At 38.5% G+C, this 22,134-nt stretch overlaps 1 protein-coding gene and 1 long non-coding RNA gene across 10 annotated transcripts in view; one reads left to right on the top strand and one right to left on the bottom strand.

Annotated features, from left to right (window-relative positions):
• LOC120959085 (tyrosine-protein phosphatase Lar) overlaps positions 1-22,134 on the top strand; it is a 226,038-nt gene that overhangs the window by 54,190 nt on the left and 149,714 nt on the right. For all 9 annotated transcript variants that reach the window (XM_049610033.1, XM_049610032.1, XM_049610031.1 and 6 more), the window contains one exon: positions 2,201-2,246. The gene's annotated coding sequence lies outside the window, so the exon portion shown is untranslated. The remainder of the gene's footprint in view (positions 1-2,200; positions 2,247-22,134) is intronic.
• Positions 1-22,134, bottom strand: part of LOC120959086 (uncharacterized) — a 40,587-nt gene that overhangs the window by 6,429 nt on the left and 12,024 nt on the right. Inside the window, exon 2 of the long non-coding RNA XR_005752127.2 lies at positions 12,603-12,658. This is a non-coding gene — a long non-coding RNA (uncharacterized LOC120959086). The remainder of the gene's footprint in view (positions 1-12,602; positions 12,659-22,134) is intronic.

Raw genomic sequence — 22,134 nt, 5'->3', positions numbered from 1 at the left:
TAAGTACTAAAATAGAGCTTTGAAGGCAAAGCTCAGTAGTGCTTTTTAACTATATTGCAGCTTTCTTTGTAGCATGCTAAATTGCAATACCATAAAATTTGCCTTCGTCATCCTTTATTAAGTAACTGTCGAACAGAAACCGCAGTTACCTTAAAATAAATGCCAGCATTTCGTCAGCTCGCGTGAGTTACGAGTTATGAAACAGTCGTGAGGACTCGTAAAGGCAAAGTCCTGGCATGAAAGCTGCTTCATATACCAAATTTTTGTTTTCATGACGGTATTTACAAGTATGTCACTATGTGAGCAATTATAACGGGTTTTTATTTATAGTTTGCTATAGGTTTCAAATTTTAGATTTTCTTTTTGAAAAGCCAACTAAACTAGTATGCGTAAAAATGGAATGAAAAAAAAATTAGATGGAACAGATGAGCAAGTATGAAGGAGGGTATTGAACTTGCAAAAGATACAGATATACAAATATATAGGGACCAAAAGCATGAGTCCACAACGAGGGATATTCGAGCAGTTGATGAGTTGGTGAGCAGAATCAAAAGCCAGGGTTTCTTTCCTTCAAAAGAGCCGGATCAAAAGCGATGGAGGGGCTCACGTGAAATGTCAATATGTTTGGTTTTTATTTACTTCTATCATCATAATGGTGTGGTGTCATAGGTGTGATTGATCTCCTGTCTGAATTGATATATGTGTAAGGTAACACATATATAGGTAAGATTTATTCCAGGGGTGTTTAATCTTTTCAGTTCGAGGGCAGCATTATGTAAAAAATAAGAATGTTGAAAGCCATTTTGACGGTAAATGTAAAATTGTGTTTTAAAAAAGAAAATTCTTGTTAAATACATTAAATTTGTACACCTTTCTATTATTAAATCGAGATTTTCATCTTTTCAATGTAATAAAATTTTTATTTTAAATCTTACAAAGTCATTGTAAGCTGTTTGTTATTCGCTGTCGGACCGTTCCCTCATGCCAAGGCTGGTGATTCGACTATATGGCATAAATAAGTTTGCAATTTGTAATGTAATTAGAAAGCATGATCACGTTGATTGCATGTCGCATGAAGCAAAAGAAGGCTTGTAAAATAAATATCATGGGCGTTAGGTATATAGGAAAAGCAACAATGTAAAATGAAAAAAAAAAACACATAACAAGGGTTGTATTATGATTGCACGAAACACACGAGGGTTCTTGTCCGTGCTAACAACCGAAGCTTAAGGTCTACTAAGTGGACGGTTGTAGGTGAATGTAAATGTTCGAATTTAAACATGAGGCCGCAAATCCAGAAAGCGCGTTGGCGGTGGTCTCGGAAAACGCATATAACAGTAGAACAGTTCAGCAGGGATAACCAAAATCAGCATTTCTGTGTTACCGCGGTAGCGAATGACATTTCATTGCTAAGACTAGGTGCGAGGCCACGGGCGTGACAAAATGCTGTCAGTTTTTTCAAAACGTTACCTGCAGCATAAAATATCTTAAAAATCTTAAAAATGCAGCAATTGGTATACAGAAAATTTAAATGAGGAAGGAGTTAGTGTCAAACCCATTATTGCGAGGTAAATTTGTAAAAACATAATTCAATTGACTACTACGGTTCGAATTCAAATACTACTATTACTACTACTACTGTAACCTAGAGTAGCCAGAAAATATAGTTGACAAAAGTTGACAAAACGGGACAAAATTTGACGTTTGCGAAAAATCATTAAAAACATTTATGTGGCGCAGTTGTGATCCATTGTTATTGTAATATTGCTAAAATGCATGGTTCTAATTTATTTATGTATCTATTTAGTAGTCTATTAACAAAATATCGATCGTTATTCAGTGGCTTCCTTTTTTTGTCGTTAATGTTATGTCAATGTGTGTTATGATGCGGCCATGAGAAAAGCTCTTTTTTGCAGTCGACAAGAAGTTGTGACAAAATGTTCAATATTTTGTAACTCCCGTGGCTTTGCGCCAACTGGTTTGACATCTGAGTTATACACGTTAAATGCAGTCACGGTGAATGCGCTTCGTGTATGTGCGGCCTGACACATTACGTCAATATGTGATATATTATAACAAAAAAAGTAAATGTTTCACATTTACTGTTACTCATTCACTGAATGTATCTTAAGTTCCTTAATGTCCATCTAAATGTTTTCCATAATTAAAGTGATCTGTTTTGTTTTGATTTTGTTTTCAGATGACGCTTGCAATTGAAGATATGTCATTAGTTGAGACAATGTCAGGTGAGCAATAATCAACAAATATAACTTTTATATTATAAAAACTATACATTGAATAACGATACAACTTGATAATTCGCGATACAGTACATATGACAGCATCAACGCAAAGGGGTAAAACACTTTGTTTTGACCGTAACCATCTCGTGTTCATGTTTCTTGTAGGCATTTTGGCCACGAGAGAAAGATAAATGTTTTCGGAGAGTCATTTTTTATCTTTTTCAAATCAGTGCAACAGAGATACCTTGGTCGTCGAATTTGTCCAGGTAAAGGCAAGATGGATAATGAGGATTTCAAGGGTATTGTGGATGAGTGAATGATATTGCTTGTATTCTCTAGAGGGGAAAAGAAAAAAAAAGAAAAAAGAACAGCAGTTCCATACGTTTACCATCAAGGTGGTGGTCAATGTGTGAAGCCGAAAGATAAGGATTAATCTTATTTTAAACCTCCTTGCTTTCGGCTCACCGTAACTCATCTCCAATTTGAAGCGATTGTTTTTTGTGAGTTTCAACGCGCAGCATGAAGCGCTATACAGCACATACTAAGGTAGGGGGTATGTCGGGATAAAAAACCCACAACGAATGTTATAATTTCCCTATTTCCACCTGTACGTAGGTACGGTGCGCTATGAAGTGATACCGGGACAAGAATGGCCAGTTGGCTGTCATCCTGTTCTGGTTTTGGTTTTATGGAGCGAGGAAAATCTTCGAAAATTTATTGCGACCCATCGTTCGTTTCTCTTTTGGAAACGACCGCCCGCTCTTTATCCGGTAAACCTGGTTGTGGTTGTGTGCAACGTTCGCGACCAAGGTGTTGGTGAGCTAGCGTACCGCTACTTTGTGGCAATTTTCTTCCGATTGCGGATTATTGAGGCTCTCCAGAAATGGTCCCAAACTACCATCTACGGAACCAAGCTGTCCGAAAATTGTTAGATCCGGAGTAGGAAGAAATTCGATGAGTGCAACTTTACCGTTAGTCTACCGGTTGAATGTATGGAGTTATGCTGTACCTTAGTATGTGCTACAATTTTTGAGTGTATTTTGGTTTTTTGCACTCTGTCGTTTTTGTTCGGTTTACGGTTAGCTGCCATTGCTGCTATGGAGCGCTTGGTTTGTGCATACTGCTTTATGCTTTGGGTTGTTTTTCTTTCCTTGTGGTGAAACACGTTAGCTGTTTGGTGCAGTTTTGATAGGAACATAACAGACTGCCGTGACAGTACTGTTTTTTACTGTTTCTTTGCTGTGAATCAGCATCCGACCGAGCGTCTTTCTAATAAAGGAAGTGTTTGTTGGCGAAACAAATTTATCTTTCTTTCGATCCTTTCTAGAACATGGTTCTGTCAAATCTGGCTGGATTCAGCCATTCCTCGCTCTCTTACCCACATTCCTGCAACGCTGGCAAATTTATGTCTTCGATCCATGAAGCACTTGGATTAGTGCAAGGATTAATCATAGATTAGTCAAGTGCTCGGGACCATCTGTGGCTTTTTTATTGTTATCGTGCTGAAGATGTTTGTTGTCGCAGTTGAAAGCGGTTGAGAAAGTAGTGGGTCTCGCTGCTTGGATGTTATAAAGCAAACGCGTGAAATTTTATATAGCTACCCTCTATAAATACGCCAACTCGAATATCATATTTTGTTTAAATAAAAAATATCATCGTTTTACTATCTCCATCTCACATCATTGCTAAAATGAATAACTAATGAAGCAGAATTTTAAGTAGTTTAAGTAGTAGCATGTTGTAATAATGAAACTTGCGTTGAAACTTTTCTTGCAACAAAAACTAGTTATCATATGTTAGATAAACCGATTATTGCATCAATTTATGTCACGTTTGTTATTGTGGAACATTTTCATCTCCATTTAGCGCAATAAAATGTGTGGTCATGTTTTGCATGGTAATTTACAGAGCATTAAAAATGCCGAGATATTGTACACCGATTGGAAAACAAACATTCGACCAAACCATCCGCATAACTAGAACAATAATCCCTAATTTATTAAAACATCACCATGAGGAAATGGAAAGCTACAACGGCCTAGCACACAATTCGAGGCACACGCACCACGCGTGCATTACTCCGCCTGCATGCATCATTTTCAGCGCCAGAACACACCGTTCTACAAAATTTGATGGTCCGACTTGACACATCTATTAGCTCACGAAGGTGGTACAGGCGGATCAACTCTGCTGAATACTAGACTGCCACGTGAGTTTGTGTGTATGTATGTAAAGGGCTTAACCCAATTCGTGCTGCAATATATCCAAAATTTATTAATTTGCTGGTTATGCCTTATTGCGGTTATGCCGAATAGTACCGCCGCTACTAGCTGTTTGCCTACGGGTAGCGTGGGCAATGTTGTCGAAATTTGTTCATTGGGGTTTGCAGCCTGCATGTATGCAGCTATATTTGTCGATATACCTAGAATCCGTTCCGCTACCATTTTGTTGTTACGTGTACGTGAGGGCATGGCTAAAATGCATGCATGGAAAGTTGTTGCAATAGGCAGGCTAGCCGTGGTTCATAGGTATCGGCTTTGTTATAATGGGTATCATTTGTATTCTAATCGCCTTTGTACGAGGTAATGTGAAATAGTAGTAGTAGTCGTAGTAGTAGTAGTGAAAGGCATTTCCTCTGCAACACATATAACAAAGGATTGTGAGTTGTAGAGAGCAACATTTGCACCTGAGTTTGTGTATCCGTAGCGGTCATGAAACGCTCATGTTCTATTAGGGTTATCTTCTTTCTACCCAATTCCCTAATAAGTTTCACACTGGCTGGAAATCTCAACTCCACCGAAACCCAGCCACGTTTACAGTCGGTTCGATATGATAGGATCTTGATGTTATCTTTTTCCTCATCTGTAGGTGAACCGGTGTGTAGTGTAGTAGGGCGTGTTAAGCACACGCAAAAACATTGTTCGGCGTACCCTTGGGGTTGTGGTGGTACATTTATTATTTGTTTAATGTGCAATGAGGATTAGATTAATTTGAGCCCATTTATCATGCAGGGGGAGATTGTTTGTTTTTTTTTCGGAAGCAATCACCACACGCCAAAACGACGCGTATGGCTGTGATGCGAGATGCTCAAATTGCTCCCTGCGGGATATTTTTTCTCCATAAAATCGTTTGGGTAGCACAGACGTTGCGAGCGGTAAAGGTAGTAGAGATGAATTATAGAGTCGGTGTGGTGTTATTCTAATGGTCGTATCATCTGTTAATATCAATTACAGCTCAATGGAGAGAAGATCATTAAATGGCGCGTGTTATACATTGTGTCGAAGAAGATGAAAAGAGCATTACTCGTTATTATATAACGGTTATTGCTCTTAGTAACGGTTGTAATCACATTCGGCGCTGAGAGACAATTTATTTAAAAAAAAACAAGAACTAATGTCAGAACTTCAAATCGATTGATATAAAAACAAAAAAGAAATCCCGGTGTGTATAGCTGCATGTGGCGAATTCGGCTTGAAATGCAAAAGATTGAAGGATGAATAGCTCATGAAGTCAAGTTGTGAAAATCAATTTCCCACCATGCGTTTCAAATTGATAATTGAATTGAATTGCTAACGGCACCGCAATGTTGTTGCAACTTGTGTTGGTGCTGTGGAGGGAGAAGCGACAAAAAAATCCAGGACGCTACGTTCGCTCCCGTGGTTGGTGGACCACAGTGGCGGTATTACGCTACTCCACGCTTAACATGTCAGTAGGTGATTGTGACACTGTCCCCGAAAGTGCGGCGGGTTTTTACGATTATTTATATTTTATGAATGCCCTTACTCAACGATCCCCTCGGCGTGTTCCTGATGCATCAAATTCAAACAGAATAGATCCCTGGCCGATTGTTGGTATCGAAATTGTTGGCGAACGGCAAACGGATCGGGCCGGAGGGAATCGAAAACATTTTCGGAAGCGGTTGGAAAAAAGACAACCAAAATAAGTAAAAATAATGGCCGCGAAGGTGATGGACTGGTGAAAAGCCAGCAGCCAAACATCGAACTGGGTAAATGGCAAAAGTTGGACAACGGACCATTGCACACGGGAGCCTCTGCTTGCCAGTGTTTGGAGAACGGTGGCACGAAACAGTAGCCTGAACGGCTTGCTGTGTGATCCTTGGTAAAACTTTACCATTTGCCGCGGCGAATATGCTCGCCCGTCCCATCAGGGCAGATTTTAGTCTGGATTTTTACCTTCTCCGTTTTCCGCAAACCCCGCCTCTATTAGAATGGATCATCACACCAGGCTTGGATACATTTGTGCTGGTCGAATTCGCACGAGACGCGACAGAAACATAAGCAACGTGATCCGGGGTTTTCCAGTGGAAATTGCTGCATTAATTATGATATGGCATCGTAAAATTTTTGGACTATAAAATTTTGCGGCTTCAATGGCCACCACCACCAACCGGGAACGATGGCACGCTCGTCCGCTGGGTGTTTTTCACCTTCGCCAATTGCAGTCTTACCTGATATTATGAAGCCAGCTATCGCTAGGTGGCATAGAAACAACGATCCTCGGAACGAAGGCCACAATCCTGCTGTTTGCTGCTAGCAGCAAGGATGGTTGTGGTTGTGTTTTCCCCGTGGCGAGTGCACACACTGAAGGCTATGCAGAAATAATAGAATCCAATGTTGCGGGGGTGACCGAGTACGGTGGTACACAAGATGATTAACTGCGGTCGTAAAACTGTTCCAAAAAGTATCTATAAAAAGGGATTAAAGCAACGGGAATGATACAGAGCATCCTATATTGTTGTGATGCAGTGGCGGTTGGGTAAGAAGATTGTAGCACTTTAAATCTATTGTGTGTGTGGTGTCGTTTAGGTTTTTCGAAACCAGACGAATTCTAATCTGCAGGACTTTGGGTCGTTTTAGAGTTATGAGACTGCAGTAGTGTCATCACAACCGGTAGAAAAAGGACGTTACAAACCTAACGTGCTTTTGAAGGATATCGAAAATGCATGGATACATTGAATTGCATTGTAGAATTGCATAAATGAGCACGGTTGGCTGAAACTTTAGTGAACGAGTTGGGATGGAATTGAATAGGTCCATGGGCTATTTTTAATGAATATGTTTGTTGTAACATAGGCAATACTAGTGATGTGAGAGTAAATGCAGTTAATTGCACAACGTAATAACGCATATCAGCTTTATTAGCTTGAGAACATATATGATGTTTGTAGTAACGTTATAAATGTCGTAAAAGAATGTATTCAAAACAAAGCTCTACGTTTCAATTCTGGTGTTCTTTTTAAATGGAATAAAAGTGGTTGATTATTGCTAACAATTTTTAAAGAAAACACTATTCGATCTGAATGTTTTCAAGTTATTGACAGAAAAGCAATATTTATTTATTATTCTATTATTGGTACTTCAGATTGCTACCGCTATGACTAATGTCATACGGCAGATAATATTTATCTTTTGATTTCATTACAAATCGCATATCTTCACTCCTAGCTTTTCACATAAACATATACACTTAAGTGTAATACGTGTAAAATGTAAACAAAGATTCCATTGATACATATGAAACTACTTACTTATTAATTTAAACGTAATATCATTTTCGAAGTACATGAACATATATTTTAGTATCAAATTTGAAAAAGGTATTTTTTTCATTATGTAGCATATCTACAATACAGAACTTATTATAATACACACTATCAGCTATAGACATTTTAACACACTTCGGAAAGCCAAATCACACTATTGCAACACATTCTTTATAATTAGCATACATTATACATTAGCAAATCAATCCACACCATAGCAACATACCCAGACCATACCGTCCACAGAAAGAAACCATTGAGATACATTTATCGAAAACAACCGAAACGCGTAGCATAAGCAATTCAAGCGTTACTGCAGCAAAGTAGACAAACATAGAACGCATAGCAACGTATTGCTAAAAGCACTAAAAGCGCAGCATAGGCATATAAGACAAACACCTCACTCCGATACAATATATAATTTCACCTCATATCAATAACCTTTAATTGGGACACAAACACATTCCATAACATATTTTGCGTATAAATAAAACCAACTCCGACCGTGACAGGTCAGATTCGTTTGGACTGTCAAGATAGGGCGTTACGCTGCCTAAAAACTTCGCCTTCCAACTTATTTCAAGAGTTTAGTTATGTCCCCCTACCCATGGTAAGGCTTCTAAACTCCAACGGTTCCAGTAAAGGGGTTTCGCTACGGATTTCCAAGATCGCCTGGACGATCTAGTGTCGAAAAGTCCGCTTCGAACAAAGTGTTATTCTACCTCGATACATGTCAGCGAAACACTGACTTACTGCGACGGTACACGATGTACAGTTGTACGATCATCACATTACATGGCGACTCATTACATGGCGACCGTATCCAAAATCAAAGTTAATACATGGCGACCGTAGCTAAAATCAAACATATTACAATTTAAATGTGTTCGGCCTCATTACATTAAATCATGAATTGCTTTGTTGGGTGGTAAGATGCCGTCTTGCTGTTAAACCGTATTTAAAACTATATTTGTTATATTAGATGAACGTTTTCTGCGGTGTGTTAACAACCTAATTTTGAAGGTTATATTAACTAAGCAACAAACCAAATATCCGTTGGTGCAAGCCAAAAGTAACGTGCTTTTTGACATTTGTTTTTTTTTTTTTTATCGTGCACATTAATTTATCACATAGTTTGACTTAATGTGTGCTGAAATCGGTTGTGAATACTCACAGTGAAGCCACATAGACAATTTTTTCTAGTTGCTTACCTACATAACAGCATTCACACATATGCAACGAACAATGTTTAGCAATATTGTAGGCTTATGCGGGTGTGAAACGTATAGAGATGATGGTGGCCATGCGTGCGAATTTGCCATAGGGTTGTTCTCATTTCATGATGTTTTGTTGTATAAATACGATGTAATGATTATATTTATAACGTGTTTATGGATTTGCATTGTGTTCCAAGTAGCTGGAATAACATGTGCGTGCATTATGTTGCTTGAGAATAAAAAGTATTTTAAAAAGACAGCAACGCACAAATGTTTTGTATGATCCAACATTTGACAGCAGCAGCTGCGTTGATGTGAAAATTTATGTTTCAATTCTATGTCATAACTCGTCCATAGGGGGACTGCTGATTCGTGTTTGGTATGCGAATTCAACGACAAACACATTCAATCAAATAATTCTCCGGCCGTATCGGAAGCTGCGCACGGTGCCTGGCAGGGCCAATGAATTTCCAATCGAAATCAATAGGAAAAACAGATTCTGACGCAAAATGCTTCCGGCCAGAAAATGGCTCACGCGGAGGAGGATGTGGACATGAGATGGAATGGAAAGAATGGCCCTCCAGAGAATGTCCCTTTTTGCGATATTATTATTGATATTTGAAGGTTCTTGCTTTGTGCACAATAACGACAAAGGGCTCGTCAGTCGACACAGTTTCTGATTCTGTAGTATATGTGTTTGTTGGCGAATAAGAAAGGGACGCTTTGGTCGTGCATGAAACACGCAACAAATATTTGTATAATTTCCGCTTTTTGTCAACGCCGTAAACGTTCGGCTGGGAGAAGCATAATATGTTTTCCTTTGCTCCGTAACCGGAAACCACCGATCGTCGATCAATCGAAGGATCTGTGTGATCACGACATATTGTATTATTGTTATTTTTCTGGTTTCGGGTTATGGTTCCGTGCCGGATTCTTATGCGGAAATGGTGAATGATGATGTTTGGCTATGTAAGTATGCATCTGTGTGATTTATTTGTCCGAGTTTGGTGTGGAACAAGAAACGGGAACGAGTTGTACAGATGTAGAAAAATGAATAAAACAAGAACGTTTGGAGGGCGAAAGTCGTAAAACTGTACAGAGATACGGACTAACACATTCAAAAGAATATAAAAGTATGCTTAAAAAATGTATCCATATCCTTTACGACGAAGGAAACATTTGTGTGCCTTCGCTGGCGACCAAAAGCTCCAGTTGATCCCAGTTGTTTGCGATGTGTTTTCTTTCACTGCCAAGCAAAGAAAGCAATCGAATAAGCCAAACGAAAACACGATACATGAAGCATCGTCGGTACATGCGGTGCGGGTCGCGAGCATGCTCTAATGGAGCAACGATGGAATAGATAAACATGTTTTGCATAAAACTCATGAAAATGAGGATGCACGAAGGAACGAATTTTTGAGTGTCGTATGTCTGTTTGAATTATGATGCTTTCGCCGCATTTTCTACAGCACCACACAAAAATGTTCTTTACTTCGCATTAGAGCGTGTTTTGGCAGGATGGTTGAATTAAGGATAGTGGATAGGGTTCTAGTGCGTGGTTGCATTTTGTGTAGTATCTCGACGTAAGAATTCACAATCTGGTTATCGTACATATGTACAAGACTAATAAAAAATCCTGATGCAGTTTTAAATAGCGTTACCAGTATGTTAACTCTGCTGCAAATACGATATTGTTGGTGTTTCCATTTGTCAAAACGATCACATGTGTAGAAAACCAGTACCAGTGTCAAGAAAAAGCTAAACAAACGATCAAATCTGCAGGATGGATGAGCATATGTGATTTGAATGTGGGAAATCTTTTTACGCTGCTGTGTGCCCCTCAGCCGCACTTGTTCCCCCGGCTGCAATATTTTTGGACTGGGTAGAATTGGCAGTGGCGGAGCTGGTGTGTCGTGTCATAAAGATTTTTTCCACCTCATGTAGGCGTTGTTCGCTGCGGTACGGTCGCCGTTTTGTTGACGTACCTCAGAGCATAATGTAACCATTGTGTGTGGATCTATCATGCAAACATTTCACGAAATTGGATTAAAACAGATACGCAAACAACAAATAAAATATGTAAATTCATCTCTCCTCCCACTGGTGCTTGAGCTCGGAAATGTGCTTCGTGGTGTAGGAGGATTTTCGAGGCTTTGCAGAATTTACCAAGACGAATGGTTTTACTCGATGGGTACCCATTTGTCGCATACATTCTGAGCAAAAGGGAATGCCTTTGGAAGTGTTTTTGATTTTGATACTGGAAAGGCTTTGAATCACCACCACCCGTACGAAAGAGTGACTTTTGACAAGGTTACCAAAGGTTTTGCTTGTTATGCTTTTTAATTGAGCGAGTAATCTTTTTGGGGGAAGGTACATTGAACGCTGATATAAAACCAATTTTATTCATATAACTATTAGTAGTATCCCGTGTGATTTATAATGATAGATACTATTTATAAATATTGTGTATATTTGTGTGTATTTTACATGTGTACATTTTTCTTCTTCTGGAAACATGCAATGTAAATTGTTTTTGAAATTTCATGTTTAATTTATTTACTGTAGATTATTTCCATTGTAAATGCAATATGTAATGAATATAAGTAAAACGTGAGATGAAAAAAGGATAAAAGTTTATGCGTTAAGGTTGAACGTGCACTATGACCCAAGAAGGTGTATTTCACCATAGGAATAATAGGAACACATTTTCTCCATCGTTAGGTAAGCAAAGGTATGGTTTTTCGTTCATGACTATCGGACTGGTCGCTTAATTACTGTAGCATGTACAGTCATCTTTCTTCTCCCTCCCCCCACCACCCCCTTGTATAATAGCAATCACTTTCTATGCTTCGTTAGCATCATTTGAATCGTCTTGGAAGCGAGTCGTGTTTGACCGGGCATAGAGCAAGTGCAGAAATGCAATGTGAAATAGCATGGCACGAAGCGAACCGGCAGTTATTCATGCAACGATGATTTTTGCTTCGCAAGTTCCTTGGGGCGGGCAACTACAAAACTGGTATGCCGGGTGTGCATACGTTCTATTACGCGCAACCATGGGGAAAGCAATGTAGCGGATGTAAGAAGAGCGGTCTAAAGGAATGGTACAAAAACTGTGAGGACACGCTTTGGTAGAGTGGAATAAATTGTGCGCTTTGCATGGGAGTTTGCAATGCGACGCGTTCACTAACGAACGAGCGATTATAATAAGTTTCATGGGGACATATTTTGTATGGATAAGAAACGAGCAGGTTAAAAAAGAATAGAGAAAAAAAAAACAACAACTGAGGGGAGAAAAAATTAAATCGCCTGAAAACACCCTGCACAACTTAGAGAAATGTGTAATTTATGAATATACACATAACATTTCATTTTATAACCATTTGCACTACACGTTGGAATGTATTTTTTTTAGTTCTTTATTTGCAATGAGCGGCAGAGGAAAAAAGCCAGTTGAGAAACTACGTTCCCTATCTTCGAGGGTTATCTATAATTATGTGTTATGCTGAGCTTGATGTATCACAAGAAATTATGACAGTTTGGCACAGATTTGAAAAGGTTCAGTTTATCAAGCTTACTTACTTTATCAAATATTGATTGGACCCTCTCAAAGTGATAAAGGTAGCCATATATTTTATCTGAAACAGGAAAAGAAGATTTGGTTAGTTTTGTAATTGTTTCATTGTAAAGCTTGAAGTATCATTAACACAATCGAGCGCTACGATGTAGTTACATTCATAATTAAAAAAAACGGGACTAACACATAAGGTGAACCGTTCATATGGATTTCTTCAAAAGAAGCAGAAGTTTAGATTTTGTCGGATTTTCCTATTAAAGGACCTTGAAGATTTTCTGGAGGTTATTTGCTTTAGTTTGTGCTTAGAACGCACAGCTGGTTTCTATGCCAATGAAATCATAATATTGGTTTAGAATCACATTGATATGCTCAGGAACGAAAACAGGCAGGTGGATATGCTATGTTACATCAATATTATTTTATCTATCAAGTGTTATTATTGTTTCCCAATCGAACATGGTGAATTACAAAAGCTTGTGTCACGAAGTATTTTAAATGCAGTTAATGTACAAGACATTCTTCTTCTATTTGGCGTAACGTCCTACGTGGACATGCCGACTTGTACAGGCTTACGAGACTTAATTCATTACCACGCAGCCGGATAGTCAATCTTTGCTATGGGGGAACGGTCCGTTTGGGACTTGAACCCATGGCGTGCTCGTTACTGTGTCGTTCGAGTTAACGACTGTACCACGGGTTCGTGCAAGACATTAGTGAACATTACTATTTTAAAAGATCTGGCATAATTTTAAAATCATAGTTTTAAAACGTAATATTATTTGCAACAATTGTGTTTTTTGTCTTTCCAATATGTCTGCTGCTTGTGTTTTTGCGCGGTGTGAATTTATGTCCTCCTTTAAATTAAACATGAATTCAATTTGTTTTGAAATTGTCCCTGATGGTATTAGTGTTGGTGCGTGTTATCTTCACAAAAGATAGTTCCATTGATTTAGTGAAGCCTGTCCAATCCAATTATTTATCTGACTTTCCCAATTTTACTCTTAAATTGTTTCGGCATAAATCTGAAACAAACTGAAAAAACATGAATGCTGAGCTGAAGAGACTGGTAGTCTCTCTTCGTATCAATGAAAGCCATAATTTGGAAGAACTATTTCGTATCATCTCTCAAAATCGCTTTGAAAAATCGCGCTACTATGATTGAATCGGAAATTATAATGAATGTATAGCCGAAGAACAGTCCTGCGTATTGAGAGTTCGATCCATAAAAGGCTGAATTAATAAAGTTACAGCTTTCACTGGTATGTTCATTTTCATCAGATGCATACATTGTCCCAAGTATGAATCATTTCACGCATGTTAATGATTGGCTACTCCATTCCTTTGAGTACAACTGGCAAAATTTGGATTAAACCACCGCACTCTTAAACAACTTAGCCGTCCAACAGTTATCGAACATCATGTATATCTTGTACTACAGAATCTACGCCGCCGTGTAGTATCGAAGTGTGTAACAGCTAATCATTGATGCTCTGTTTCTTACGATCAATGCTGCTCCTTTCATAAATACCACGAGGCAGATTTATAGATTCTGTCTTGCCATTGATTCAGAAAAGATATTTACCCACTTGTGATGTTTTTATAATCCATGGATCGCCCCAGATTAATTGCACCGAAGCTATGAAACAGTTAAAAAGAAATTTCTTGATTTTCTTCCGGTTTTATTATAAATACAACATTCAATATGCTCTTAGATGTATAAACACAATTTTGCCGCCTGCTAGAATCGTTTATTCCAACTAGAGAGTAGAGAATATGATCTAGTTGTAATGTACTTGTCATGCTTCTCGAAATAAGGCGTGTGCCAACGAAGTGCTCATCATCTCACGGATGTTTGTACACATCGGTGTACATTTTCCATTAGACTGATTAAAATTACAGGATATCAAGAGGTATCGCTCCTCACGATTCACGTTGATTGTTTCCTCTCGTGCTGTGCATGGTTCCGATATCTTTTTGTCGGTAAACACTTTCCGTACGAGTAGCAGTTGAGCATGACAGGTTCACGGTATTATTATTACATTCGTCTCTGACATTATTGGAAGCGCGTAGACACTCGTCAGTCAGCACTGCATGGTCCTGTTGTGATAGATTTGTCCTCAAAGTTGTTCAGCAAAAGAGAGCATACTTGAAAATGGTGCCTGGCAATCGGCGACGGCAATACTGTCTTGCATACTCTTCATGCACTTAGCATTCGAAACGACAGGGAGCACCTGTGAAACCTGCAGAGATGAAACACACGTGCGGTATTGGGGCGGTTTTGGGTACCGGTAGTTTGATTAAATTCTCTAGAAACGCAGAAACTTGTGTGGGTTCGGTTTGCTCAATTCGACAAACCATTTGATGAAGTCAGCATGGAAGAGGAAGCAAGTATCCAAAAGGAAAAGCGTATGCTTGTATACGGACGCGATTGTGCGTGTGTGTATGTTTAGTTTCTCTGTCACGTGGCTCTGCGTGTCCTCGTGTGTGGTTAAGGCAAATGAACATTATTCTAGGTAGTATAACATCACACCCACCCTTAAATCCATGAGCGTTAGTAGTAGACTAAATGTTATTGAGCATTATGCCTGCCTCGCCTCAACATTGCAAACAAACGAACGCATCAGCTGTGTCAAGTTTGGATAAGTAATTGAAAAAGGCTTTACCTTACGAGTGTTTGCTTGAACTATATATTTACTCGTTTTGCACTTTTGAGGCTGTATTGATTTGCGAGAGAGAGTGATTTTAATACAAAGCAAATGATTGGTTAGAAGCTTAATATCGTTTCTTGTGGTATAAAAAAACATGTTTACCTGTTAATTCTAAGCAACCTTTTCATGTGCATTGTTCGACGGCAAACGTAGCGTAACCTAGAAGATCTCACATTTCTCAAGGAAATTATCTAGACTCTAGATTCTAGATTATAGTCACAACGTGCTAATATTGTCCGTATGAGTTTTGAAAAAAAAATTGATGTGCATTAATCGTGAAATGTGTGTGTGTAAGCCGACATTGCAGGACGTTTAATATCCATAAAGATGATTGGAAAACGCTCCAGCGAACATCGATATGATGCGTTAGTTTTCTTTTGATCTCAAGTTATGTTTGAAAATCGATCAAGAACAGTTGCATCGGAGTAATCTTCGATTATCCATATTTGAGTTGAAAATATGTGCTCAATGAATACACTGGATAACATTTGCTGTGTTTATGTTCAAAGTTAAGTTTGTGTTATTTGGGTTATCAAATGCAATAAAATCATATATTTATAAATAGTCTTCACAGCGTATTCATTAAAAAAAAGAGAAAATAAAGTAAATGATTTTTTGCTAATTATATAATCTACTCAATTTGCAGCATACGTATTTGCGGGTGCCTGTGATAATTTTCCTGCTGAGTAATCTTTTAATATCATGATAGAGTTGCAAAACCTACTAATGGTCGAGTTAAATTCTTCAGCAGTATCACTTAGTAACGATGCCTCGCTGATGAAGATGATGTCAAGAGTTTTTAAGATTCTTTCACCTAATGATGGCTCTAAGATTTTTCTCCGGAGTGTTGTGCATTCCACCGGTGTCGTCCACTGTTTGGCAGAAGAATTCAGTAGAAACCCATTTATCTTAATCTAAGAGGCTCGATATAAATTCTAAGCCTATTCTCAGTAGAGTTAACACCGTCATTCAGACGTAATTTATCTAGCCAAGTTTTACATTACACTTACGCCAAGGGATCACGTTTCAGAGCATCGCTCCCTAGGTCTCTTTGCCGTCGTATAGCACCGAACAAAGAGAATGTAAAATAGTTTGAAGAAGGCATCACTTGTACAGGACTGCAGAGGAACGCAGAAAAAATGATGACAATAAGGGCAAAATTTCTCATCAAAAAGCGTTCCTTATCAAGAGAAAGGTAAAGCACTGTACTAACCACCCATCATGTAGACGTGCATGTGTAGTAGCAGAACGAACCGGTCGTCGAAAGATTGCCTGTTTGCACGAATAATGTGTATTACGGGAGGATTCGTTAGACGGCTTTTTAACGTCGAATGTATCCATCTTACTAGACGTAAGGCCTACTCATACGCGTGTGAGTTTCTGTGGGATATTACTTCCACTTCATTTTGCACTTAAATTCTTGAACTCCTTTTCTTAGCGCTGTATAGCAATGTAAGAACCATGTCGCTTAGTGTCCTTTTGTACCGCCGTGTAACGATCCAGCGACGCAAGTAAAATGAAGGGCCAGAAGCCCGTTTCCTGTGGGCTATAAAATTCCAGTTGTATTTTCCTTCTTACCTACGGATGTGGATCCCCGGTGCTCTTCACTCAGCGAAGGTAGGCAAGCTGTGTAATAATTATCATTATATCTACTTCTTGATTGTGCAATTAGGTAGAAATTAAAACGTTTTTAATGTTTCGTCTTAATTAACGGAATGTTTGGAATGTAGCAGCTGTGCTTCCGTCACATGATTCCATCCGAAGCAGTGGATCGTGTAGAGTGTTTTTTTTTTTTGTAAAAGGATGTTTGCCAGAACCCAAGAAAAAAGAGCGACAGGAAAAAAACGCAACGTCCAATCGTGTACTACAGAAAAGCGTCCGCTTTCGAGCAAAATTTAACTGAGCTCTTAAGCAATGAAGATATTTTACTGCCTCTTCAGTGTGTCGCGTATTCGTAGTGGCTGGTCCGTTTAGTGTGTCTTTGCAATCCGGTAAAATGTTCCTTGCAGAAGGTAAAATGGAACTCCTCACAAAAAAGAATCAAGCTGCGGAACGATCGCGTATTGTTGACATGGACAAACACTAAAACATTCTATCCTAAAGGTGTTAGTATAGATTTTTTTCGAATGGCTGACAAAGAGTGGAAAATGAAGCGAGGTCGAAGATGATTCTTAACGATTGGAACGTGTTAATCATTTTTAATTTTCGAGTCATAAAATAAGCAGATATATAGGATACTGATCGGTATGTAGGAAATAACAACAATACCTTTGGCTGTAGCTGATGCTGTGTTGCTAGTGAAGTTGTTACTCCCACTAACATCAGTAAATGAGAAAGGTATAAGCAGTAAAAAAAGAGAACGTACGAGTTGTACCGAGAAAAGACACTGGCACTGGCAACGTTGCTGAAAAAAGTGTACGAACCAGCTGTACGACATACCCGAAAACATCCATTAATCATGGGTTACAGTAAAGTTTTATGGAAGTTACCCTACCGCGAAATAGCGAAGTTAATTTTTAAACACAGTCATGTCAGACGCGGATGTTTTCTTCCTCCTGGCTGATGAACGGAAAGCATAAAACAAAACATTTGCTCCCGAAACGAAGGACGAAGTAGGGCATTGAGCATTTTTAACGATGCGATTTGTGGGCAAAAAATATCCCATAAAACATCTGCAAACACCTACATAAAAGAGAACAAAAACACTCTGTGTTGTTCCGTACTGGATGGATGTTGGCGGTTGCTTAATTTTAGTATTGCGTATTGCTCAGTATCAGTAATGCTATGTTTTCGTTAGTGTTTTGTTATTGTTTACTCTACTGGAGTGAATTAATTGTTGTGATGGTTATTGTTGTAAAGCTGTATAGTAATGAGTAGGAACTGTGGCGTAATAAAGTTAAAATTAAAGATAATATTTTAATATGGTGATCATTCCTTATCGTACTAATCATGCGAAATTTTAAAAAATTATACGCAAATTGCATAATGGCTATGTAATTAATCCTATGCGTGTAAAGAAATAACTTATTATATAAATATGATTGTTAAATCATGTTACAAATAATTATAATCATACAAATAAAAAACAACTTTTGTAGCTATTTTTTGCCACAACAGAATACCGCAATGAATACTAAATTAAAGATGAAACCCTCACAGCGAAAAAAAACCATTGTTGATTTCAATAACAAAAACTTTGAAACCTTCCAAAATGAACCAACAAAATTGTTGCCTTTAATATCGAATGAAGACAAAAGGTCACACAGAAATTTATAAAAAATATATGTAACCATTGTTATGATTACACCAAAAGAAAAAGGGGAAAACCTTCATCTTGTGGGCGAGCTCTGAAGTTGCTCAGAAATGAGCTTTCACGCGTGTTCCGTACCATAAAAGACGATTATGTGCACGGCATTATTTTTATGTCAACGGTGTCATTCGTCGTGGCACGAACGAATAACAATACTACCAATGTAGAACATATGAAAATAATGCACAAAGAAAGAACAATACTAAGCAGTACGTGTTAGTATGGGAGAAAACAAAAACTGGACATTCTCACGCAACCTTTTGACAGGAGGAAACTGGCTGAACCTATGTTTGGCTCTACTAATGTTGTCGTGTTTGGGAAAATATCTTGAAGGATGGCAAATAAAATTCAAACCGCACATATTGATGTGTAGTGGTGTTGTCGTATATGAACTCCCGATTAAGCCTAACGATGATCATTTGATTGACGGTAATTAATGAAGTATGTTTCATAGATTTTTTTTGTTGTAAATAGCGAATACTCAAAATACTTCTACACAATCTAGCCAATCTACAAAATTAACAATTGGCTTAGAAAATCTAAATAAACCGGTATGTTTAAAACAACACACTATGCTTAACAAATGGGAGAAACTGATGTTTGCAGGGACACCTTGAGTAAGGCACCAAAGCTTCATAAATGAGCTTACATATTTTAACAGCTTTATTAACAATAACGCTGGAAAAGCATTGCACGTTGTGTTTTTTACGACCCACGAACTCTTTAGATCTTACAGCCGTAAGCGAATACAGCTCTTTTAAACTCTGTGTGCTCAGTGTTTTCTCGAAGCTTTTCTAACAAGAGTCACTCTAGTATTGGAGTTTTTTTTTTCTGAAATTACAAAGTAGTACAAAAAAGTATGTTGTAAATGGTAACGTAATTTAAATAATGACAATTTGTATGGCAAGCGATATGTGTTTCAATCGTATAAGGGAATATTTTCAAAACGATTTTTTTCAAGTCTCCAAACAAGGGTTCACGTTCGTAGATTAAAAAATACTTTATATTGCTAGAGAAGTTTATGGAAGAAGTGTAAAATGTGCTAAAAGTCAAAAACACACAGTGTAGTAAACAAGACATTGTAAATTGCGCTGTTAATGACCTTCTACTTCGGTTAGGTTCATTGTGAATGGACACAGCTCCAGGTGGTGATGCTGGATGCCTTTGAAAACCAGTAGAATATGTTGATGATTATGATGATGATGATTATGACGATGACGTCGGAGGCTTTCGTTTGATTGATGATTTTTATGGGGACACGGCATCATAAAGCATTTTACATGATGTTCCCGTTGATGGGCGTAAAACAGCAGGTGATAAATCGTACGCAGCGAGCAGTCCGTTTGATGAGTTTATGAATGGTTGAAAAATAGCATCCAACAAGCTGGCATGGAAATTGGCTGGAAAGATTAACATTTTAGAGAGCCTTATGTTGTTGTCATCCTTTAATGCGCGTACATTGAAGTGTATATATATGTTGTTTAGGTTGATCGAAAAAAAGCTTTGAAGATTTGTGTTAAATAAAGAATGTTGTGCCTCTTTCAATACTTCGATGATAATCGCAGAATTATCTGCTATTATCACATACAGAAGAAAATTTCAGTAGGAAATGTTGAATGAATGATTCTTTTAATTTATGAGGGATGACTTCGGCCTTATTGCTTATAAATTATTCGTTTTTATTAGTAAATGTTTGAAAGATAACTTTGTAACTTTTTTGGTTTTATTTTTGGCGAGGTTATTAAATTTGAATAACTTTAATGTGGGTCAAAGTGAAAATATGCCCGCAATTGGAATTCCTTCCTAATTACCAATCTCACAGAGCTATGTTTTTTGTTCTATATCTAAAATAAGACTGTTTACCCTTTATAAACAGGCTAGCTAGAATACAGGCAAGAAGTATTTTCATAAAAATCTTGTAATACATTATCTTGCGTATAGTTGAGCGAACATTTACTGCTAAAATCTTAATCCAATAAATTATCATCCTGTTGACTGCAGTGGTCTTAGCATGTCGAATATCGCATTATAAATGAATTTTTATTCTTGAATTGAAGCGAAAATATTCGTGACACAATTGAATATTACTTGGAACATGGTAAATATCTCGAATCTGAATGAATGATGGGTTTCGGGCATCTCACTAAAGTTGTACGTTTTGTTTACAGACGTAATTAGATGAATTGGGCTTGTTCATTTAATGCGAAGCTTTACCTCAAACTCAGTGCCGGCATCAGGAATGCTCCTGCTTGCAACTGTTTAGTGTACGCAGGAGAAAGTTTAACCATAACCAGCAAAACTATTTTATTACCATTGGTCATACGCCCAGGAATGGTGAGCAGGCGACGCTATCGGGCAAAGGAACGAACGGCTCAATTCGGAAATTCTTCGACGTGTGCTTGGTATGTTGCGTGCATGTATATGTGTGCAGCTCATTTGCCGGTACGTGCCCAAGGACGATTATTGGAAGTGTGTTGCCGTGGCGGATGGTTGGAAGTTGACCGGGCGGGGAATGCAAGTAGAAAAAGCTTAAACATATGTAACGCATATGTAAATACGCTTACTCATGGCACCGAATGTGTTTCGTAGCACAGCGAGGTCTCCTCGGAGGCATTTGTTAGTCCCCCTCCACACCCAGCTTTAACAGGCGTAATTTAGAGAAGGCAAAGAGAAAGTTTTCCACGAGTAAAGCGTTGGAACCACTGCACCTCGCAACTATCACCATCCCTTCTAACCATGTGTGGCTTCCGTATGTGTGTGTATGTTTTTACGTGCAGTTGGGCGTTGTGCTGTTGTGTTTGCTCTTCCGGTTTTTACAAACTTCACGCTACCCATTTTCCGGGACATTTCCCGCGTCACTATGTTGTTGCTGTGTTGGTTGATCGCTGGTGTTTTTGTTTCGTACACTTAGGCACGACGCCGGTCGATGGGGTAACTTATTGAATCTAGCCATTAAGAAGGTCTGGCTCTGGCCCCCGGGAGCTACAGACTGGGACCATTTGTTGTTGGTTACGGGGTTTCTTTGCGCTAACAAACTCGATGTTTTGTCGTGGTTGTGGTGATATGCGGCGGTATGCCGCGGCAGGGAGCAGGTTTGAAGGAGCCATCAGACCACGCCGTGTCGTGAACGATGAATGCGCTTAGCAAAAATGCAATGTGGATTTAAATCAATGCATCATAGCCTGTGTGGCGCAGTGAGGAATTCGAAAAATAAACAGACAGTTTGGATAAGGTGCAAAAGTTTCAGCTTATAATGAGGGATGAATCAACTTCGGAACAAGCGTCTTGAGCGAGGGGTTGAAAGCGATGCTAAACTTCCAAGAGAGCACCGTTGAATGTTATGTTGAATAAACGATCCAGTTGCACTTATAACCAACAGACAGTGTAATACTGCGCAAGTTTTATATGGCCACCTATACCTGCTGCTACCGAGCAGAGTAACGTTTCGATGTGTCTAAAGGTTGCTGTTTTTTTTTTCTATCGACACTGAGATTTAGTTTTTATTCTTACTCCACAACG

The sequence above is a fragment of the Anopheles coluzzii genome, chromosome 3 (assembly GCF_943734685.1).
Source record: "Anopheles coluzzii chromosome 3, AcolN3, whole genome shotgun sequence".
NCBI lineage: Eukaryota > Metazoa > Arthropoda > Insecta > Diptera > Culicidae > Anopheles > Anopheles coluzzii.
The sequence above is the reverse complement of the archived record's forward strand: the minus strand, read 5'-3'. Positions and strand labels throughout refer to the sequence as shown.